The 20,043-nt window shown below is 43.2% G+C and overlaps 1 protein-coding gene across 1 annotated transcript in view; it reads left to right on the forward strand.

Annotated features, from left to right (window-relative positions):
• Window positions 1-20,043, forward strand: part of KIAA1958 (KIAA1958 ortholog) — a 102,753-nt gene that overhangs the window by 18,962 nt on the left and 63,748 nt on the right. The window contains exon 2 of the mRNA XM_087716176.1: window positions 2,585-2,751. The gene's annotated coding sequence lies outside the window, so the exon portion shown is untranslated. The remainder of the gene's footprint in view (window positions 1-2,584; window positions 2,752-20,043) is intronic.

Here is a 20,043-nt window from a genome sequence, read left to right on the forward strand (position 1 = left end):
TATTTTTCTCCATTGGATCTGATCTCGTTCTCTCAATCAAAATTAGCTCCAATGTGCAGGACTGATTCTTTGGTGTTGGTCCTCCTCTGTATATCATGGACCCAATGATCCAACTTTCAATTCTGCAACTGATTATTCTCTGTGATGAGGTTTGATCCTAAAGAACAGCCCCCCTTGTTTTGTTCCCCCACCCACCTTCTGACAAATGAAGTTGTCAGTGACAGCAGAGAAGGATTTGTTGGACCTTTGACTTTTGGCAGAGTTCGATTCCCAGCAGATGTCAGGATAATTGAAATCTCCTATTATCACTATTGAATGCCTGTTTGAAAGACTAATGCAGAAAGGCCCCATCTGTACCTTTGGCTGTCCAAGTGATCTATAATAAACTCCGACAACTGTAACCCTTCTGCCTTTCCCCTTTTATTTTTAAACACATGTTTTCAACAGGATTTCCATGTTTTGATTATTGAATTTCTGTACAAATGTGTGTTTTTTTCTTTACATACAATGCAAACCTCTCTTCCTCCTTTCTCCTGGTCTATTCCTTTTGTAAATAAATAGTAATCTTCCAGTGCTGTATGGGAATCAATTAAAATTTTTAATTCTATCATATTTGTCTCTTAATCCAGGATAGTTTCAGTTGTACTTCCATAATTACTATTGTTAGAGACAATATTTTTTCTATCTACTAATTATGAACATAAAATATTTTAGGGAAGGTCTACCACTCCCAAAATAATTGATCTATCAACAGGGTCTCTTTCCATTTAACTCATCACAGTTAATAATGATAAAACTATATATGCACTTTTGTATTTTACCTTTTTCTTGGATCTTTTTAAAATTTATTTTTGGTTTTCCATAATTTGCTAGCTTCCAGAAATATCAGCCAGTATTTAAGTGTCCCTTTTGCCACAAATGTAATATGCTACCTCTGCATTGTTTTGCTTATGAATGTATTCTGACCTTTCTGTGTTTTAACAAAAAGAGAGGTTTTCTCCCTTTGTTTTCCATAGGTCTTTCAAATCAAACTGAATAGTAAATCTTTTTTTATTTCAGATATGAAAAGTATTAACTCCCTATTATAGAATTACTTTGATGTAACATGGACAGCCTATCAATTTTATAAAATAAAATAAATAATATAAATATTTCAATATAGTGCTTATTAAGTATCCCAACTCTTCTCATTTCTGGGTCTGCCCCTTTTTGTTTTTTATTTATTGTTATCTTTAGAGTAGAAAGTAATTGAAAATGAAATTGATCCAAGTGTATTGTTTTTATTGTCATATGAACTATATTAATGGCCCCATCTAAGCATTCATTTAATAGCTTTACTGGGTACAAAATGACTTTCTTGGTTTGGGATACAAACAACATTTTCCAAAAAAATAAATTGTCCCACTTAAAAACCTTTATGCACTGTTCATCTAAAACATTATATAAAACAGCGGCCCAATGTTTCTCAACCTTGGCAACTTTAAGATATCTGGACTTCAACTCCCAGAATTCCCACAGCCAGCCATGGGGAAATGTCTGAAACAGCCTATTCTTCAGAAAGATCACAGATCTCACAAGATCTGCTTTCACTCAGTTTGCAATGATTTCATGAATAACTTCTCCCAATTTCCATTATTTACCAATTATTTCAAAAACTGACATAAAAAGTATATTGAGCTTTCTCAGGGACATAGGTGGTAAAAGTCCTGGCAATAGTTATGTAAATTTTAAAACTACAGCATTTTCTTTTTATGCTGATCATAGAATAGAATAGAATAGAATAGAATAGAGTAGAATAGAATAACAGAGTTGAAAGGGACCTTGGAGGTTTTCTAATCCAACCCCCTAGGCGGGAAACCCTACACCACTTCAGACAAATGGTTATCCAACATCATCTTAAAAACTTCCAGTGTTGGAGCATTCACAACTTCTGGAGGAAAGTTGTTCCACTGATTACTTGTTCTTACTGTCAGGAAATTTCTCCTCAGTTCTAAGTTGCTTCTCTCCTTGATTAGTTTTCACCCATTGCTTCTTGTTCTACCCTCAGGTGCTTTGGAGAATAGCTTGACTCCCTCTTCTCTGTGGCAGCTCCTGAGATATTGGAAGGCTGCTATCATGTCTCCTCTAGTCCTTCTTTTCATTAAACTAGACATACACAGTTCCTGCAACCGTTCTTCATATGTTTTAGACTCTAGTCCCCTAATCATCTTTGTTGCTCTTCTCTGCACTCTTGGTAAAGTCTCCATATCTTTTTTACATTGTGGCGACCAAAACTGGATGCAGTATTCCAAGTGTGGCCTTACTAAGGCATTATAAAATGGTATTAATACTTCACGGGATCTTGATTCTATCCCTCTGTTTATGCAGCCTAGAACTATGTTGGCTATTTTGGCAGCTGCTGCACACTGTTAGCTCATATTTAAATGGTTGTCCACTAGATACCTCTAGTGTGAGAGGTATCAAAGATACCTCTCACAGTTACTGCTATTGAGCAAGGTACCGCATATAATGTGCCTGTGCATTTTGTTTTTCTTGCCTAAATGTAGAACCTTACTTTTTTCACCATTGAATTTTATTTTGTTAGATGGTGCTATTCAAGTTTGTCAAGATCCTTCTGTATATCTTCTGGAGTGTTGGGTATTCGTGCCAGCTTGGTGTCATCTGCAAATTTAATGAGTTCTCCATTTATCCCCTCGTCCAAATCATTGATGAAGATGTTGAAGAGTACTGAGCCTAAAACAGAGCCTTGAGGTACATTTTGTAAGTGTAGTTTGGACCGACTTGATTCTGAATTGAATATTGAATGGAATGGGGTTCACCAAATGCCTTCCAATCTCCAGGCAGCATTCATGCATGCTAGATCTATAGCTTGTCCTGAATCAAATTGGATAACAAATATCATGTTTGGCAAGAGTTAACTCTTCAGTTTTTAAGAAATGAAGTTGGTGAAAACCATATTTGTTCATGTATCCATACCGATTCAGAAAAAAATGTGGCTTCTGAACACCAATATACTTGGTACCTTCTTCAAACTAGAGACACAATTTGTTCTATCTTGTGCATGAAATGTGTGCATGTTTCTAATTTTAAGCTGATTAAAAGCTGTCCATGAGTCATGTTACATTTCCTTCCTGTCAAAAATCTGTAAGCAATTTCCAACTCATCCAAATATTTTGCAATCGAGTATCTTATTAAGTAAGCAATTGAAGCATTCTAATATGCTAATCTGCTGAAAATTAAGATTGGCCACCTTCTGGATATAATCAGAAAGAACTGTCTGGCATAGAAGTATATGAAAATGAAATTCCACTGGCATGAAAAATACTCCATTATGCCAAACGTGAGGTTTTTGAATTATTTATGTATGGAAGAAGTATAGGGTTACTGTGCACAGAAATAGATAATTTATAGACAAGGTTGTTATTAAACATAACCTTAATTTAGACAAAATGTGTTACTCTTTAATTGGTCCTTTTAAGCAAGCTGCACCTGCTTTAATAAGTACATCATGTTTGCATGTATTTTATGTGTTTTTTAAAGAATGCTTAAAATCTGTTTCCTTTGGTTTCTGATTAAAACAAACAGAAACTTTATGTAATCATATAAAGATGGTGTTATAGCTTCTGTGTGATTATCTTTTATTAAGCAGATTGCTTGTTTAGGAAGTCAGCAATAGTTGATATTGTTCTCTGATTGGTATGTAATGCCTGGGTTTTTTTTTCACCAGCCTATACAAAGTTATCTATCTATCTATCTATCTATCTATCTATCTATCTATCTATCTATCTATCTATCTATCTATCTATCTATCTATTTATTTATTTGGAGTTTTTTTTATATGCCGCCCAATCCCAAAGGACTCTGGGCGGCTTACAAGAAATATAAAAAAAAAACACATAACGACAAAACAATTTAAGAACAACAGACACCCCTCATACATTCATTCTAGTCGGGGCTGCACCTCAACAGTGAGGTCAACAGCCCCAGGCCTGCCGGAACAGCCAAGTTTTTACGGCTTTCCTGAAGGCCATGAGAGTGGGTATGGTCCGGATTTCCGGGGGAGCTGGTTCCAAAGAGTCAGAGCAGCCACAGAGAAGGCTCTCCTCCAAGGGCCCACCAGCCGACATTGTTTGGCTGACGGCATCTGAAGGAGGCCCAATCTGTGGGATCTTACTGGCCGCTGGGAGGTATGTGTCAGCAGGCGTTCTCGAAGGTATCCTGGGCCTAAGCCATGTAGGGCTTTAAAGGTAATAACCAACACCTTGAATTGAGTCCGGAGACCAATTGGTAGCCAGTGCAGCTCACGGAGGATAGGTGTAACGTGGGTGTACTTCGGCACACACAATATTGCCCGCGCAGCCGCATTCTGAACTAACTGCAGTCTCCGAACGCTTTTCAAGGGTAGCCCCATGTAGAGCGCGTTACAATAATCCAGCCTCGAGGTGACAAGGGCATGAGTGACCGTTAGAAGCGCATCCCGGTCCAAATAGGGCCGCAATTGGTGCACCAGACGAACTTGGGCAAAGGCCCCCCTGGTCACAGCCGACAGATGATGTTCCAATTTCAGCTGCGAATCCAGGAGGACTCCCAAATTGCGAGCTCTCTCTGAGGGGCATAAATTTTCACATCCCCAGGGTTAAGGATGGACTGTCCAAGCAGTCCTTTGGGGGCAATATCCAAAGCCACTCAGTCTTATCAGGATTGAGCACAAGTTTGTTCACCCCCATCCAGATCCTAACAGCCTCCAGGCATCGGCACATCACGTCCACCACTTCACTGAGCTGGCAAGGGGCAGAAAGATATAATTGAGTATCATCGGCATATTGATGATACTCTACCCCATGCTGTCGCATAATCTCACCCAGCGGCTTCATGTAGATATTAAATAGGAGGGGGGACAAGACCGAACCCTGCGGCACACCACATTCGAGGGGCCTAGGGGTCGACCTTTGCCCCCCGACCAACACCGACTGCGACCTGTCAGAGGTAAGAGAGAACCACCATAAAACGGTGCCTCTCACCTCCACCTCCCCTATGCGTCGCAGAAGGATACCATGGTCGATGGTATCGAAGGCCGCTGAGAGGTCAAGAAGCACCAGGATAGAGGAATATCCTCTATCCCTGGCCCGCCAGAGATCATTGGTTAGGGCGACCAAAGCGGTTTCCGTGCTGTACCCAGGCCTGAAACCAGATTGAAAGGAGTCTAGATAATCCGTTTCATTCAAGGTCCGTCGGAGTTGAAGTGCCACCACCTTCTCAACAACCTTCCCTAAAAAAGGAAGGTTGGAGACGGGACGATAGTTTTTCAAAATAGCTGGGTCCAAGGAAGGCTTCTTGAGGAGGGGTCTTACCACTGCTTCCTTTAATGTTTGCGGGAAAAAACCCTCCTGCATAGATGCGTTAGTAATCGTCTGGAGCCAGCCTCGTGTCACCTCTCTGCTGGTCGAAACCAGCCAGGAGGGGCACGGGTCCAGTAAACAGGTGGAGGCACTCATCGCTCCCATGGCCTTGTCCACTTCCTCAGGGGTGACAACTTCGAACTCATCCCAAAAAATCTGATTAAGACTAGCCCTTGACATCTCGGCTGGTACCGCCCAAGCGGAGTCCAGGTCTGTCCGAATCTGAGTGATTTTATCCGACAGAAACTGAACGAACTCCTCAGCTCTTCCCTGCAGGGGTTCCCCCGCCTCCTCATCTTTCAGGAGGGAGCGGGTCACCCTAAACAGGGCGGCTGGGCGAGATTCCATGGACGCAATAAGAGCGGAAAAATGCGTACATTTTGCCACCAGTATCACCACTAGATAAGTCCTAATAAAGGCTCTTAATAGTGATCGATGAGATTCAGTTACTAGCCCTCCAATGTCGCTCTAGGCATCTCTTTTGGCGCTTCATCTCCCGGAGTTCCTCGGTGAACCAAGGTGCCCTCCTGGATCCACTGCCGCGGAGAGGCCTCAAAGGCCTTGGCCGGATTGCGGACAAGGGAGTCAGGTATCTCTCCAACCTCCCTCTGAAATCCCTCCGGGTCCATCAGGCGCCTGGGGCAGAACCACTTAATCGGCTCCACCTCCCTGCAATGGGGAAGTAGCGTCCTGAAGTCAAGCCTCAGCAAGGAGTGATCTGACCATGACAAGGGCAAGGTCTCTATTCCCCTTAAATCAATATCACGTCTCCACTGCCCCGAGAGAAATACAAGGTCAAGCATGTGTCCCGCCCTATGAGTCGGACCTTGAACTACCTGGGTCAAGTCCATGGTTGTCATGGAAGCCATGAACTCCTATGCCCCATCTGAGTGTTCACCGAGAGATGGCAGATTAAAGTCCCCCAATACTATAAGTCTGGGGAACTCCACCGCCAACCCGGCTACTGCCTCTAGCAGCACAGGCAGGGCTGTCGTGACGTAGCTGGGAGGCAGGTACGTCAACAGCAAGCCCAATTGAACCTTTAGGTCCAGCTTCAAGAGGAGAGACTCACACCCCACAATCTCTGGGGCAGGGATCCTGCGAGGAACTAACAACCTTCGGATGATAACTGCTACTCCCCCACCCCTTCCCTTGGTGTCATGGTTGGTGGAGCACCTGAAACCCATCTGGGCACATTTCTGAGAGGGGGACACCCCCTCTTGGCCCAGCCAGGTTTCGGTTATACATGCCAGGTCTGTCTCCTCGTCTAATATTAGATCCCGGACGAGGGGGGCTTTGTTCACAACCGACCTGGCATTTAGCAACAACAGCCTGAGACCAGGGCCCTGTAGTCTTCTGACACCAGATCCTTGAGTTGAGCCTGAGGGGCCGGAACAAGCAATCGCTGTAATGTAGCGAGTCCTTCTTCCTCGGTAATGGCTAGCCCTACAGCTCCCACCATATCTGCTCCTCCCAGTCGTGACCGAAATGCTCCGACGTCCCCCTATCCCCATAGACCCCTCCCCCTCTCCCAAGGCCCCCATTCTTTCTAGCAGGTCATGTATTCCATTCATGCCAGGACGGGAGGTGAGTCTGGGCCCCCATCCACTTCTGCTTCTGCACTCAGTGGAGGTGACTCCAGGTTGCATCCCTGGTCCTACCATACTCACCAATCAAACACTCTCTTCAGACACACCCCACAGTAATTACTAAAATACAATAGAATAAATTAAAAGTGGGCACATTTTCTCTCACATTCATACACTCATATGCCCAGCAAATGCCGTTCCTGAATAGACAGGCAGTTAAAATAATTAAAACGGTAAAAAAATAAATGTCCCGGAAGGGAAAGGGGGGGGAGCACTCAGACAGAGGCGCTGGTGAGCGGTGGCCGGGTCCAGGGGCAGCGTGGCAGCCACTGGCTGGATGACCTGGAAGAGGGATTTCCAGATGGTGTACTGCTGAGGCCCCATGTATTTCAATGTGGGGAAATCCTCATAGGCGAGACTCGTTTCGTGGATCTTCCCCTTTGGCCTCTCCGAGAGAGAGGCGATGCCCGCCAGGAAGTTGTGCCTGTCGGTTTCCGCCAGTCTTTTCTGCAGGATCTGGCTACCTTCCTGCACTTTATGCAGCTGCAGGCTGTAACGCTGGATCTTCTGTTCGATGTCAGTCAGTGTCCGGGCCGTGTCGGCCTCCAGCTCCTCTAGCATGGCCTTCTGGTGTTCACGGAGCAGCCGATGCAGCCGCTCAGAGGCCTCGCCGATGTGCCCACGCTCGCTGTCTTAGAGGGTCTGCAGCTGCTCCTTCAGCTCCTTCACTAGAATGTAGCCCACCACGTCGGGGCTGTAGTTCATCTTCTTCCACAGCATGCTGGTGTAGGCCGGCTCCTCCGGTTCCTCTGGCGTGCCTGGAGGCCTCCCTGAAGGCCCGTTCCCTAAAACTGGCCTGCCGCTTTCCCTGGTGGGGCCCAGCAGCAGCGTGCAGTTGAAGCCGAAAGTGCTGGCCTTGTTGTCCTGTTTCCTCTTGTTGCTGGCCGCTGCCGCTGCCGGAGCAGCAGGCGAAGTCACACGGGGAGCTGAGGCCGCGTCGGCCAAAGAAGACCCCGCCTGGCGTTTCCCGAAAAAGCTGAGGCGGGAGAAAGCCCTGCACGGAATTCGGTGCACGCTGCCAAGCCAGCGATGCCCTTGCTCAGCTCCCTTCTCCTTCCAGCCGTTGCCTCCCTGCCGCAGCTTCGCCGGGTTGCTGGTTTGTCTAAGCAATCATTTTCCCTGCGATATTCCGGCTAGGCGGTCTGCGCGCAGCCAGCCATCCTCCTCCCCACCGGCTCTTTTCAGTTAATGGGAGTAGACAGGCAAATGGGGTTATTACAACAATTCTAAAATCTCTGTTCTTTTTTTTTAAACGACAGAACGCTTCCATTCCCAAACATTCTTAACCTACTAAATCAATTAAGATTTGCTTACCAGTTGCTTTGACAGCATGTGGACACACTAATTGGGTTAAAAGTTACTATTTAAAAAATGTGGAGTCCTTGCTCAGAAAGTCCCTAATTTGGGGGCTAGGAGAGTAATGGTGAGCTCCCCTAGGGTTACCAGAATAATCAGAGCAAGCATTAGATAGAAGAAAAAGAGACAGTTTTTTCTAGTGGTCAAGACACCAGACTAGAAAATGGGAGGCCATGAGTTCAAGTCCTGTTTTAGCCATGAAAGCCAGGTGGGTAACCTTGGGCCAATCACTGTCTCTCTTAAACCCCAACCCACCTCACAGGGTTGTTGCTGTGGGGAAAAAAGGAGAAAGATACATTGGATATGCTCACCACCATGGCTTATTTGTGAAAATAATAAAAGCAGGATAAAAATAAAGAAGAAACGGCAAAAAAAGACATAGCAAACTTTTGGCCCCCCATTTTTTTTTTGTCACTGAGGTTCCTGCAGCCTTGAACTTCCTTTGATAGATAGAAAGGAAACAAAGGCAAAAGATTGGACAGCTATTTGTCCTAGATGCAATGCGGTCTCCTGTCTTGGGCAGAAGGTTGGATTAGAAGACCTCCAAGGTCCCTTCCAGCCATATGATCAGAGGTGGGTTCCTACCAGTTCGCACCTATTCGGTAGAACCGGTTCGTCAAATCTACTGAACCGGTTAGAAGAGGTTCCACCAGTGGACCCAGAAAGCAGGCCACACCTACAGAAGAGGTTCCAAAAAATTTTGAAACCCACCACTGCGTGTGATTCTATAATTCTGTATCCTCAGCTAGCTGGCAGCCACTCACTGAAAATGTTTACTGGGTTACTAACTCATTTTGGATTGAGGAGTTTGGTGAAAACTTTCTCTTTTGCTGTAATTTTTAGATAGTTTCTGTTTGCTGGAGTTTAGAATTGGCTTTTAAATACAGCTTTGGTTATGGCATTCTTGAATTTGTTGCTAACAGTTTCAAGTCAGTTTGAAGTGATATAGGGTTATAATTTCTAGCCAGCATAGCTATTGCCAAAACCATCAATCGAGGAAGATGTGTGTGTGTGTGTGTGTGTGTGTGTGTGTGTGTGTGTGTGTGTGTGTCTTTCTGTCATTTTATATTCTTACTTATTGCTAAAATGAGAGATTCAGAAATTTTAATGTTCATGTAATTTGGGGCAAAATATCTCCTTTGGAATTCAAATTTAAAATGTGACCATCTGAGTTTTTAGATTGCTTGTATTTGTTTCCACATTTCTCCTACAGGCAGTCCTTGATTTTTGACCATTCATTTAACAACGGTTCATAGTTACGTTCATGGTGAAAACTGGCAACTGACGATTGCAGTCAAATGATCACAATTTGTGACTTTCCCAGCTGGCTTTCAACAAGGAAAGTCAATGGGGAAAGCCAGATTTGGTTAAGAGCCATGTGATTCACTTAATGACCATGGGAAAATGGTCATAAAATTGGATCTTGTCACAATAATGACTCACTTCACAACTGAATTGCTTAGCAATTGAAATTCTGATCCAAATTATGGTTGTAAATGGAATAATAGTATATATTTGGGGCTTTTAGCATACCTAATTAGAAGGTTTCAACTTGATCTTTTTGTCAATTGATACTCTAAAGCAAATACAGATAGTCCTCAACTTACGGCCACAATTGATCCCAAAATTTATGTTGCTAAGCGAGGCATTTGTTAAGTGAGTTTTGCCCCATTTTACAACTTTTATTGTCACATTTGTTAGTCACTGAATCACTGCAGTTGTTAAATTAATAATACGGTTGTTAAGTGAACCTGGTTTCCCCATTGACTTTGCTTGTCAGAAGGTCGCCAAAGGGGATCACATGCCCCCGGGACACTGCAACCGTCATAAATGTGAGTCAGCTGCCAAGCATCCAAATGTGAATCATGTGACTACAAGGATGCTGCAAAGGTTCTAAGGATGAAAAATGGTCATAAGTCACTTTTTTCAGTAATGTTGTAACTTCGAACAGTCATTAAGTGAACTGTTGTACGTTGAGGAGCCTCTTTTGGAAGAGGGCTACCAAATGGAAAGTATGGAAGTTTAAATCTAATTCTGTAGCATCTTCTCTTCTAAAAAGACTCCAACTGTACAACATTTTACATATATATGTGCAGTGGTGGGATTCAAATTTTTTTATTACTGGTTCTGTGGGTGTGGCTTGGTGGGCGTGGCTTGGTGGGCGTGGCAAGGGAAGGATATTGCAAAATCCCCATTCCCTCCTAATCAGCTGGGACTGGGGAGGCAGAGAATAGATGGGGCGGGGCCAGTTAGAGGTGGTATTTACTGGTTCTCCGAACTACTCAAAATTTCCGCTACTGGTTCTCCAAAACTGGTCAGAACCTGCTGAATGCCACCTCTGATGTGCATATCTGTTGGTATTCCTGGAAGCATTTTCTTCTTCCTTTTTAGAGCTCTTAATTTTAGAAATGATACTGCTGGGGAGACTCTTCTAATGTACAGTGACTTCACTTCACAAGAAAAAAGTGGGATGCACCCCTAGTAATTAAGATGATATACAGTTTGGCCTTTAGTTTGGAAAAAAAGAGAGATGATTGGTAGAAGGGAATAAAAGGCATGTATGTATTTTATGTATCATGGAAGAAACATACATAAAAAAGCTTTTATTACCTCGGTTTTAATCCTGGAATTGAGCTCATATAACGAAGGTAAATGTTGGGAGATTGATAGAAAAATGCATTATGCATAATTCAGCTATGGAATTCCCTGCCAGAAGATATAATAGCTTCTAATTTACAAGGCTTTAAAAGGAAATTAGCTGAACTTTGGAAATATATACTATTCCCCAGAATTTAAAGCAGTGTGTCTTTGAATACTAATTGTTGGAAACAACCGCAGACAAGAGCTACTGCCATTATGTCTTATTTGTGAGACTCTGCTTGGTTTCTGTTGGAAATAATCTTGGAGAAAAAAGGAGTTGTAATCCAACACATCTCAGCAAGCCTCTTCTTATGTCCATATAATATACTGATTGTAAGATTTATATGCTAGTGTAACAGGCTTTATGCTTGGATAATTGAACTTACATTTTCAAACTGTTCTGAATGATCATTAACACAATGCTCCACTCGTTCCAGAAATAGGATGAGTGTTACCTTGTCATGTGGCATTTTATTCAAGTGCGGCTCTACTCTGTCCTTAACTGAGCATTCAAGCCGTGAAAATGTACAGTAAATTCTGAAAGTGATTGCAACAATATCATTTCCTCCACTCTCATAATTGCACTGCACAGAGTTTTCATATGGTGTCAAAGCAGCATAAATCCCGCTATGATGTATATTAATAGAAAAATAGGCTTTGGGTAGGATTTTCAGGAGATTTGAAAAGATAAACACTGGGCTAATTTCCATACACAGTCGTCTGATCCAACCCCCTTGTTTACTGGAAGATATTTGACTAGATGGCATATTCTGTTGCTTTTACATTGTCCAGACATTTAGAGGAAAGAAAACTAAAAAGCCGCTTCCAGATAAACAGTCATCACATTTAATTGCATGAGAAATTTAATTCACTCTTCAGTTATGTTTGGGTAAATCAGTTGCATGCAGCTCGAGATGCAGTGTTACACGTGCTTTAGTCTCAAATAAACAGCTATAAAAATGGCTATTTTCATAGATGGGTTATCTATTATTTATTGTATTGTTGTATCTATGGTATCCTGTAACACTAGGATCTGCATGCAACCAGATATTCTCTATTGCGATGTCAGAAGCAGAAAAGATGTAACAGAGAGTCCTCACAATCTCAATTGTGAGCAGCCAACCTAAGCAGTGTGGGTTAGGTGAAACATCACATGCAGAGGTGGTATTTAGGTGGTTATGATGGGTTCTAGCGAACCGATAGGGGAAATTTTGAGTAGCTTGGAGAACCAGCAGATACCACCTCTGGCTGGCCCCACCCCCAATCTATTCACTGCCTCCCAGCTGATTGCCTGGGTCTTCTATTGTTGCCCTGCACAGGAGAAAGGAGCTGGAAATCAGATTAGTGGAGTGGGAAGGGAATGGGAATTTTGCAGTATCTTTCTCTTGCCATGCCCACCAAGCCACGCCCACAGAACCGGCAGAATTTTTTTTGAATCCCACCACAGGTCACATGATTGTGCTGGACTTACAAAATAATTCTGCTTCAGTCATTAAGCGAATACCTGTCGGTCATTAAATGCAACATTATATGACCATGACTTTCCAATTGATGTTGCTTGTTGGAAGTCAGTTGTGATGGTGATCACATAACTATGGATTTCTGTGGTCATCATAAACGCACAACAATTTTGAAGCACCCAAATCACGATTTGGTGACTGAGGAGATGCTGTGATAGCCACAAATTCGAGGACTGGTCATAAGCTTACTTTTTCAGCACTGTTGCAGCTTTGAATGGTTGCTGAGCAAGGCAATGGGTAAGTGAGGACTACCTGTTTTCCAAATTGTATACCAGGCCTGTACAACTTGTTGAGGAGAAAAGGCCATATTGATAAAAAAATTTTTTTTTGTGTGGGCTGCAATTATGAGAAGTGCCAATCCATCTGTTCTGTGGATACTGGAGTGGTGGAAGCAGTGGCAATGTTGTCTCTAAATTTACTACTTTTTAAAAAAACAATGGGCCATACAAAGCTACTTGGAAGTCCATGTATTGTGCAGATCTGTTCTATACAAAGGCAGAATTTAAGCTCATGTTGCTTTATTCTATTTCTTAAACCTGACGGATCATTTGGGATACAGTTAAACTTCTCAGTCAATCCATCAAAAAGTATTAAGTGCTGGCAGGTGAATTCTAGGAGTTGAAATCCACAAGTCTTAAGTTGCCAAGGATGGACATTCTTGGTCTAATATCAAACAAAAGAAAAAGGGCAGTAATTCAATAATTATAAAAAGGAATCTAAAAAAGATGAGAAAATTCTAAATCATTTTATGACTAACACTAATATCACGGAGGAGTCAGAAAGCTTCTAATAGCTACAATTATTATTATTATTTTTAAAAACTTTTGTAACCTTCTTAGAAGCTTTTGAGGAGGGATTATCCAAAAGAACTGTAATAACTTCCTGGTCACAATGACAATTAAGAGTGATTAGCAACTGGATGTATCATATTTTATTGCAATTGGGTGTACAGTGGACATTAATAGTATAGGTGAGACACATCTCCAAGTCTGAAAAAAATTAAATATTTAACTAGTACAATTTAATTGGGGGAGTGGGGAGGTAAAATTAGCTTCTTTTTTTTTTTGCCAAGGACAGAAAACAGCATTTTGGGAAGTCTATACATACATGCTCAGAAATAAGTTCCCCTAGATTTGTTCCCACAGTGCACTTGAATGCTTAAAATGGAAGGTTAGTCTGTTGTAGAAACACAAAAAGCAAATTACTGTAGTTAACAGTAAGATTAATTTTAGCTCAAAGCTAAAAGATTTGGAAGATTAAGTTTAGTTCAAAGCAGACCAAGTCACACACCCGCACTAAAGAAAATCCATTCAGCCATTTTTTGGTAGAAACACTTGTTACTAAGCTATTCCCAATAACAAAGAAGTGGCTTTGACTCAGTTATTGTAACCAGAAACATTGCTAAGGAGATTTTTGCTCAGTTGGTGGCTGATAGATGTTCCAGAAGCAGAGCTATTGAACTTGCAGCCTTAATTTTCTTGTAGCCTGTTTAAAAAGAGGAAATATTCATATTATACACACTCATCTTACTGTTACACTCAAGGTAGGATCTGTAGGTAACTGTATAATTGAACTTGAAAAACCTGTCTGACTGAAAGAAAACAGGAATGAGAGAAGTGAGTGCAGTGAATGCAGTTTCTTTGAAAGCAGTGCCAATCTCAGATTGTTTTCAAGTATTTAATTTAGCCAGACCTATATAAAACTGCTATTTTGGTCAACCTTTTTGCATTCCCTTAATATTATATACACACCCATACTACATACAGTTGCAGAAGCAACCTCTGTGGCTAAATTACCATTCTGTTCAGCTTCTACAAATGGACAAATTTCCAAGTAAGATTTTTCTACCATATACTATTTCCAGTGAGTTATGGAAACTCTTGCCGGTATGTCCCTCCCCCCCTATTTTTGACTTTTTGTTCCCTTTCATAGAAATTAAAAGCATGTACTTGAATTTTAGTTTTAGTTTTGACCCCCCAAGCACTGAAGTACAGAGGCATCACCTTGCTGACTCTGTATCAGACAGAGGTAGGTTCCTACCAGTTTGCGCCGGTTTGGGCAAACCGGTAGTGGAAATTGGGACTGGGCCGCCAAGGTAGGGATGGTAGGCTGCCCATGCTCCCAAATCGACTCGGATGCTCTCCCTACCTCGCCTTCGCCACGTGCATCCACAGAACTGCCGCCTCTTGCCTACACACAGGTAACATTTGCGCTAGCTTACCCCCCTCCCCATGCAGTTGCAGCCACGGTGGAGATGGGGGCAGCCCGGCAAGCTTCACAGTCACTTAGCTGCGAAGCTTGCCACCTGGGCAGCCCCCTGAAGTTGCAGCTCCTGGAGAGCCACACTCATATTGGCGATTTGGAGGGCAGGAGGAACTGTCCGCTGCCTCCTAGCTTGGGAACCAGCTGGGGCGAGCTGGGCAAGGGCAATGGCAATGGCAGAGTCTGGGCTCGGGGAAGGCAAGGTTAGCATGCTCCCAGCCATGCCCTGCTGACTCTGTCTGCTGGCTCAGGGCAGCGGGCTCAGCTGCAGTCCAGACAAGTCGAGGAACTGCGGGGAGCCTCCCATGTGTGGCACCCCCTCCCAGACTTTGCCCATGCCTCCACGCCTTTTCAGCCACCCAGTTTGCTGGACTGCCACCGTCCCCACTGCGGCTGCAGCGGTGGTAGCTTTGGGGGACACTAGCCCGGCGTGGAGGGGGGCAGCCTGGCAAGCTTTGCAGCCACATGGCTATGAAGCTTGCCGGGCCAGGTGGCCCTCTCCCTGCCAGGCTAGCATCTCCCGAAGCTGCCTCCATTGCAGCTGCGGTGGGGATGCGGACAGGGACAGCTCGGCAATTTTCATGCCTGAAAATGGCACAGAGGTGTGGGTGAAGGCTGAGAGGGAGGTACAGCATGCAGGAGTCTCTCCGCAGTTCCTCCACCTCTTTGCTTGCTCTCTCCACCTTGCAAAGTAAAGAAAAACGTCTTGTGAGTGCGAGGCAAATAATAACTTATTGCACTCATGATAAGTTTTTCTTTACTGTGCAAGATTTTTCTCTGCTTACAATGTCTGAGAGATGCAGTGAGGTGCAATTTGGGGGGGCAGGAGATGGGGTGGGATGAGGCGTGATATGCACATCTTACCGAAGACTGGCAGCTCCGGATCTTGGGGCTTTTTCAGGATTTTTTTTTAAAAAAAGCCTCTCCAGACAAGCTTGAACCCCCACCCCCTTCCCGGATGCCTACAGCCTCAGAGCCTTGGAGCCTGTAACCTTGGAGCAACTCCCGGCCCTTGCACAGTAAAGAAAAACTTCTTGTGAGTGAGGCAATTAACAGCTTCTTGCACTCACAAGAAGTTTTTCTTTACTGTGCAAGTATGGTTTATGGCTTCTACGTTAAGGCCAACTATGTCCATTAGTCTGAAAAAATTGTATAGTCCTGTTTTGGTATGCTAAGACAGAGTTCCATAATCTTTCGGTTGGTGGCCTGGAGCAGGGGGAGAGGGGAGAGGGAGGAAAGAGCGGATGGTTTAGTGGGAGGGTAGGCATGGGCACATGCATGGCGAGTAGGGCCGCAACATTCACGTGAATGGGACCACAAGCTCCTGTGACATTCACACAAGTGAGGCCTCAAGCACCTGCAATGCTCACATGAGCAGGGCTGTGTGCATTTGTGTGCACCAGCTGGCCACTTATTCAGCTCGGCTGCAAATCGGCTGCAGACTGATCTCATGGTCCACAGGATGAGAACACCTGTGCTAAGAGATATGAACCAAAAAATACAAATCAAGACTGTGCAGATATTCTCGGGCAGTGACGTGCGGTGAGCTTCATGGCTGGTGAGGCAAGCGTGAAAGCCCCGCTGAAGCCCCAGCGCTGCGTCCACCATAGTGCGGGACCGGGATCTGCTCTATGGTGGATGGCGCCGGGACTTTAAAGTCCTGCTGCCGGGGCCCTGCCGCCACTTTAAAGCCATGCCCCTGGGCACCGACTGCTCCAGCAAGGCTTCCAGCTCCATCCCGGCGGGCAGAGAGGGCGAGGGAGAACTGGAGGTGATGGCAGGCGGGCGGCGAAGCGAGGCTGCTCGGGCGGCTGAGGCTCAGCCATCCCTCGTCCCTCAGGCTGGCTCTGCCAGTGCAGTGGTGCTGCTGAGCCTTGCTTTGCCGCCCGCCCGTCGCCTCCAGTCCTCCCTCGCGCTCTTCTCCTGCTAGGATGGAGCTGGAAGCCTTGCTGGAGCAGTTGGTGCCTGGGGGCATGGCTTTAAAGTGGCGGCAGGGCGGGCACCGACTGCTCCAGCGAGGCTTCCAGCTCCATCCCGGCGTGCAGAGAGGGCGAGGAAGGACTGGAGGCGACGGGCGGGCAGGCGGCGAAGCAAGGCTGCTCGGGTGCTGAGGCTCGGCCGCCCCTCGTCCCCCAGGCTGGCTCTGCCGATGCAGTGGCACTGCTGAGCCTTGCTTTGCCGCCCGCCCGCCCGTTGCCTCCAGTCCTCCCTCACCCTCTCCACCCGCCAGGATGGAGCACATCAAGCATGTCCCGCTGAATGGCTGGCCCGGAAGGCATGCCAGCACTTTAAAGTGCATGCCGCCTTGGCCCGCCATAGAGTGAAACATGTCCTGGTTTGTGGGCGGGCGGCACGCTGGCACTTTAAAATGCATGCCTCCCGGCCACAAACCAGGACCTGTTTCGCTCTATGGCGGGCTGAGGCGGCATGGCTTTAAAAAATAAAAAAATAAAATGAAAAATAAAAAATAAAAATAAATGTGCCAGCGCGCCAGCAGAGGCGGGTAAAACACACACACACACAATAAAAGCAAATTACAATTACTTACATTACAAATAATTTTGAATTCCCCCTCCCTCTGACCCACATACCTTCCAGCTGCGTCAAAAATGCAAGATTTGGCCTAGCCAGGGCCAGGCAGGCTAGAACAGTTGCTGCTAGAGTCACCACGTGGATGACTCTGCTTAAATGTTTTTAAAAAGCCTCTAAACAAAGTGCCCTCTGCAGGAGGAGGCAAGAGAATCACGTGCCTCATTTGCATAAGGAATTTTTTGCTTTTTAACCCTTGCTTAACTCTTAAAAGGCGAAAAATTCCTTATGCAAAGGAGGCCCATAGTTCTCTCGCCTCCCTCTACAGTTAGCACTAAGCAGACTCAGAGTCACTGTGACTTGGAGTCTGGCAGCAACTACCTTGGCCTTTTTAATTATTTTAAAAATTCTTTCCTTTTCCTCATGAGACTGGTGAGGCCCCACCTCCCCTGCCTCGAGTGACTGCACGTCCCTGTTTTCGGGGCTTCGTCAGTATGAATTAAATGTTTTACTGCTTCTAGATTGCAAAGAATCAGATTTCTCATCTGATCCATTACTATCATTAAAAGCTCTGTTGTCTTTTATCAGCTTCAACTAATATATTAGTAGCTTGTTCATTTGGATGGAGTCACCTGGTTGAAATTATGGACAGTCTGATAACAGTTCATTTAGATTATTATAATCACATGTTTGCATAGTGCTCTAATATCAGTTTGCTATTGATTCAAACTATGGCAAACAGATTACAAATGTTGGCTCCCTTTGTGTAATTGAGCCCACCTTAAAATGTTGGTTTTTAATCTTAAAAATCCTAAATTGCTTAGTACTAATTTATCTGAAAGCTGTGTATATTTCTATATTTTATTTATTTATTGGGTTTACTGCCTGATTCGATTAAAAAAAAGTTTCCTGGAAGTTTTAGCATAAAAATAGTAAGATACATAAAATACCAATAAACAAAGAACCAGAGTATAATAGTGCCAATTCATATCTATCTGAACATTCACCCAGACTTTTAAAATAAATTACATAATTCACTTGAGAGCTCTCAGTTTTCAAGTTATTCTGGGGTTGCTGTGAGTTTTTATTTTTGTTGCATTAATCTTCTTTTTTATTCCGCACAGCCTTTTGTATTAAATTGGTTTTCTGTTTACTTATTGTAATCTTTCCACAAAACTTCATCTTACATGGTGCTATACAAATGTCATAAATATTTAAAATAAATAATGTTTAGGCAATCTTTTCTTCCTTTCCCTTTTGTAAATATTTTTTCTTCAAATTAAAAATGCTAGTGATAAGAATGGTAACTTTAAGAATTAGAAATTGTACTTTGAACTTTGAGTATAAACTTTCCAACAGGGAGTAGATTAGCACTGAAAATCTTTTGAGCTAAAGAAAGGAATAAAAATACATTAATAAATACTGCATGAGTTAATACATTATCTCAAGGCACTTTTTAACTGTTACTGAATAAACCATTGGATTGGTTCATACAATACACTGTCATAAATCATGGCTTACAAATTACATTGGCTATGTTTGTACAATGTCCTAAACTAAAAATAAACTGCATTGTGATTAATATGATATATGATTTTAGCAGTAGCTGTGTTTGCACAATGCACTTAGTTAAATGCCATCAAGTAGAACTTGTCTCTTGACTGCATGGGTAAATGCTTGACAGCTTGACATATCCCAAGCAACAACCCTAGCTCTTCTTTGAATTCATCATCCATCACATCCATTGTCACCCCTTAATTTTCTTTCCTTAGCTTTGCCAAACATCATTTTTCTTTTCTAGTCTTTCAGCTTTTCATATCACTGTGCCCAAAGGATTGTGCTTGACTGATCATCACCTCAAGGAAACAGTCAGTTCCTTTAATTCAGTACTAATTAATTGGGTTCTTAAAGTCCATGACCTTTTAGTGACCGTCTCCAAATCTGTAATTTGAAGGAGCCTATCTTGTTCACCTTGTTCTTTTTAAATGTCTGGGTTTTAGAGCCACACATTATTACATCATTACTTACAATAATGTTATAGAAATATCTCCTTTTTAAAATGCTTGTTTAAGTTTGTCATAGATTCATTCCATAGGATTAATCTTTTTGCTCATGTAGTATTATTTTCCTGTTTAGCTATTCTTAAGGTCAAAGGGGAAAACGACCTTCAGTTTTTCACATTCAGGCGTAAATTTACTATGCTTATTACTTAATTCTGTTTTTGTTTTTATTCTGATGTATTTTCTTTCTACTTTACCCAATAACCAACCTGTAGTGCAATACCATATTTATGCAAAGCATTCAATAATTCAAATGTATTTGCTTTTGTCATATACTATATAATAAGTTTCTTTATCATATTCATACACTTCTTAATGATCTAAAATGGGAGGAGGGTCTGTATACCCAACATAAAATCACAACATCCCCAAATCTGCTTGTTGTTATTGCTTGCAACTATCTTTCCCCCCCTATATTCTATATTTTTTTCTATATTCCAAAAATAATAGCACAATGAAGAACAATGCATGAATTAAAACAGTGTGAATAGACCAATAGGTACTTTATTAAAATTAAAGGGGTTGGAGTTTACTGTAAGCAAGCAATGGCCTGAGTGAATTCTAAACATTTGAGGCTATAAATGTCCTTGATCGCCTGATTGTGCAATCAAGAATAGTTATCAGTGGA

The sequence above is a fragment of the Thamnophis sirtalis genome, unplaced genomic scaffold (assembly GCF_051295495.1).
Source record: "Thamnophis sirtalis isolate CommonGarterSnake01/CBP01778 unplaced genomic scaffold, rThaSir2_p1.2 scaffold_5, whole genome shotgun sequence".
NCBI lineage: Eukaryota > Metazoa > Chordata > Lepidosauria > Squamata > Natricidae > Thamnophis > Thamnophis sirtalis.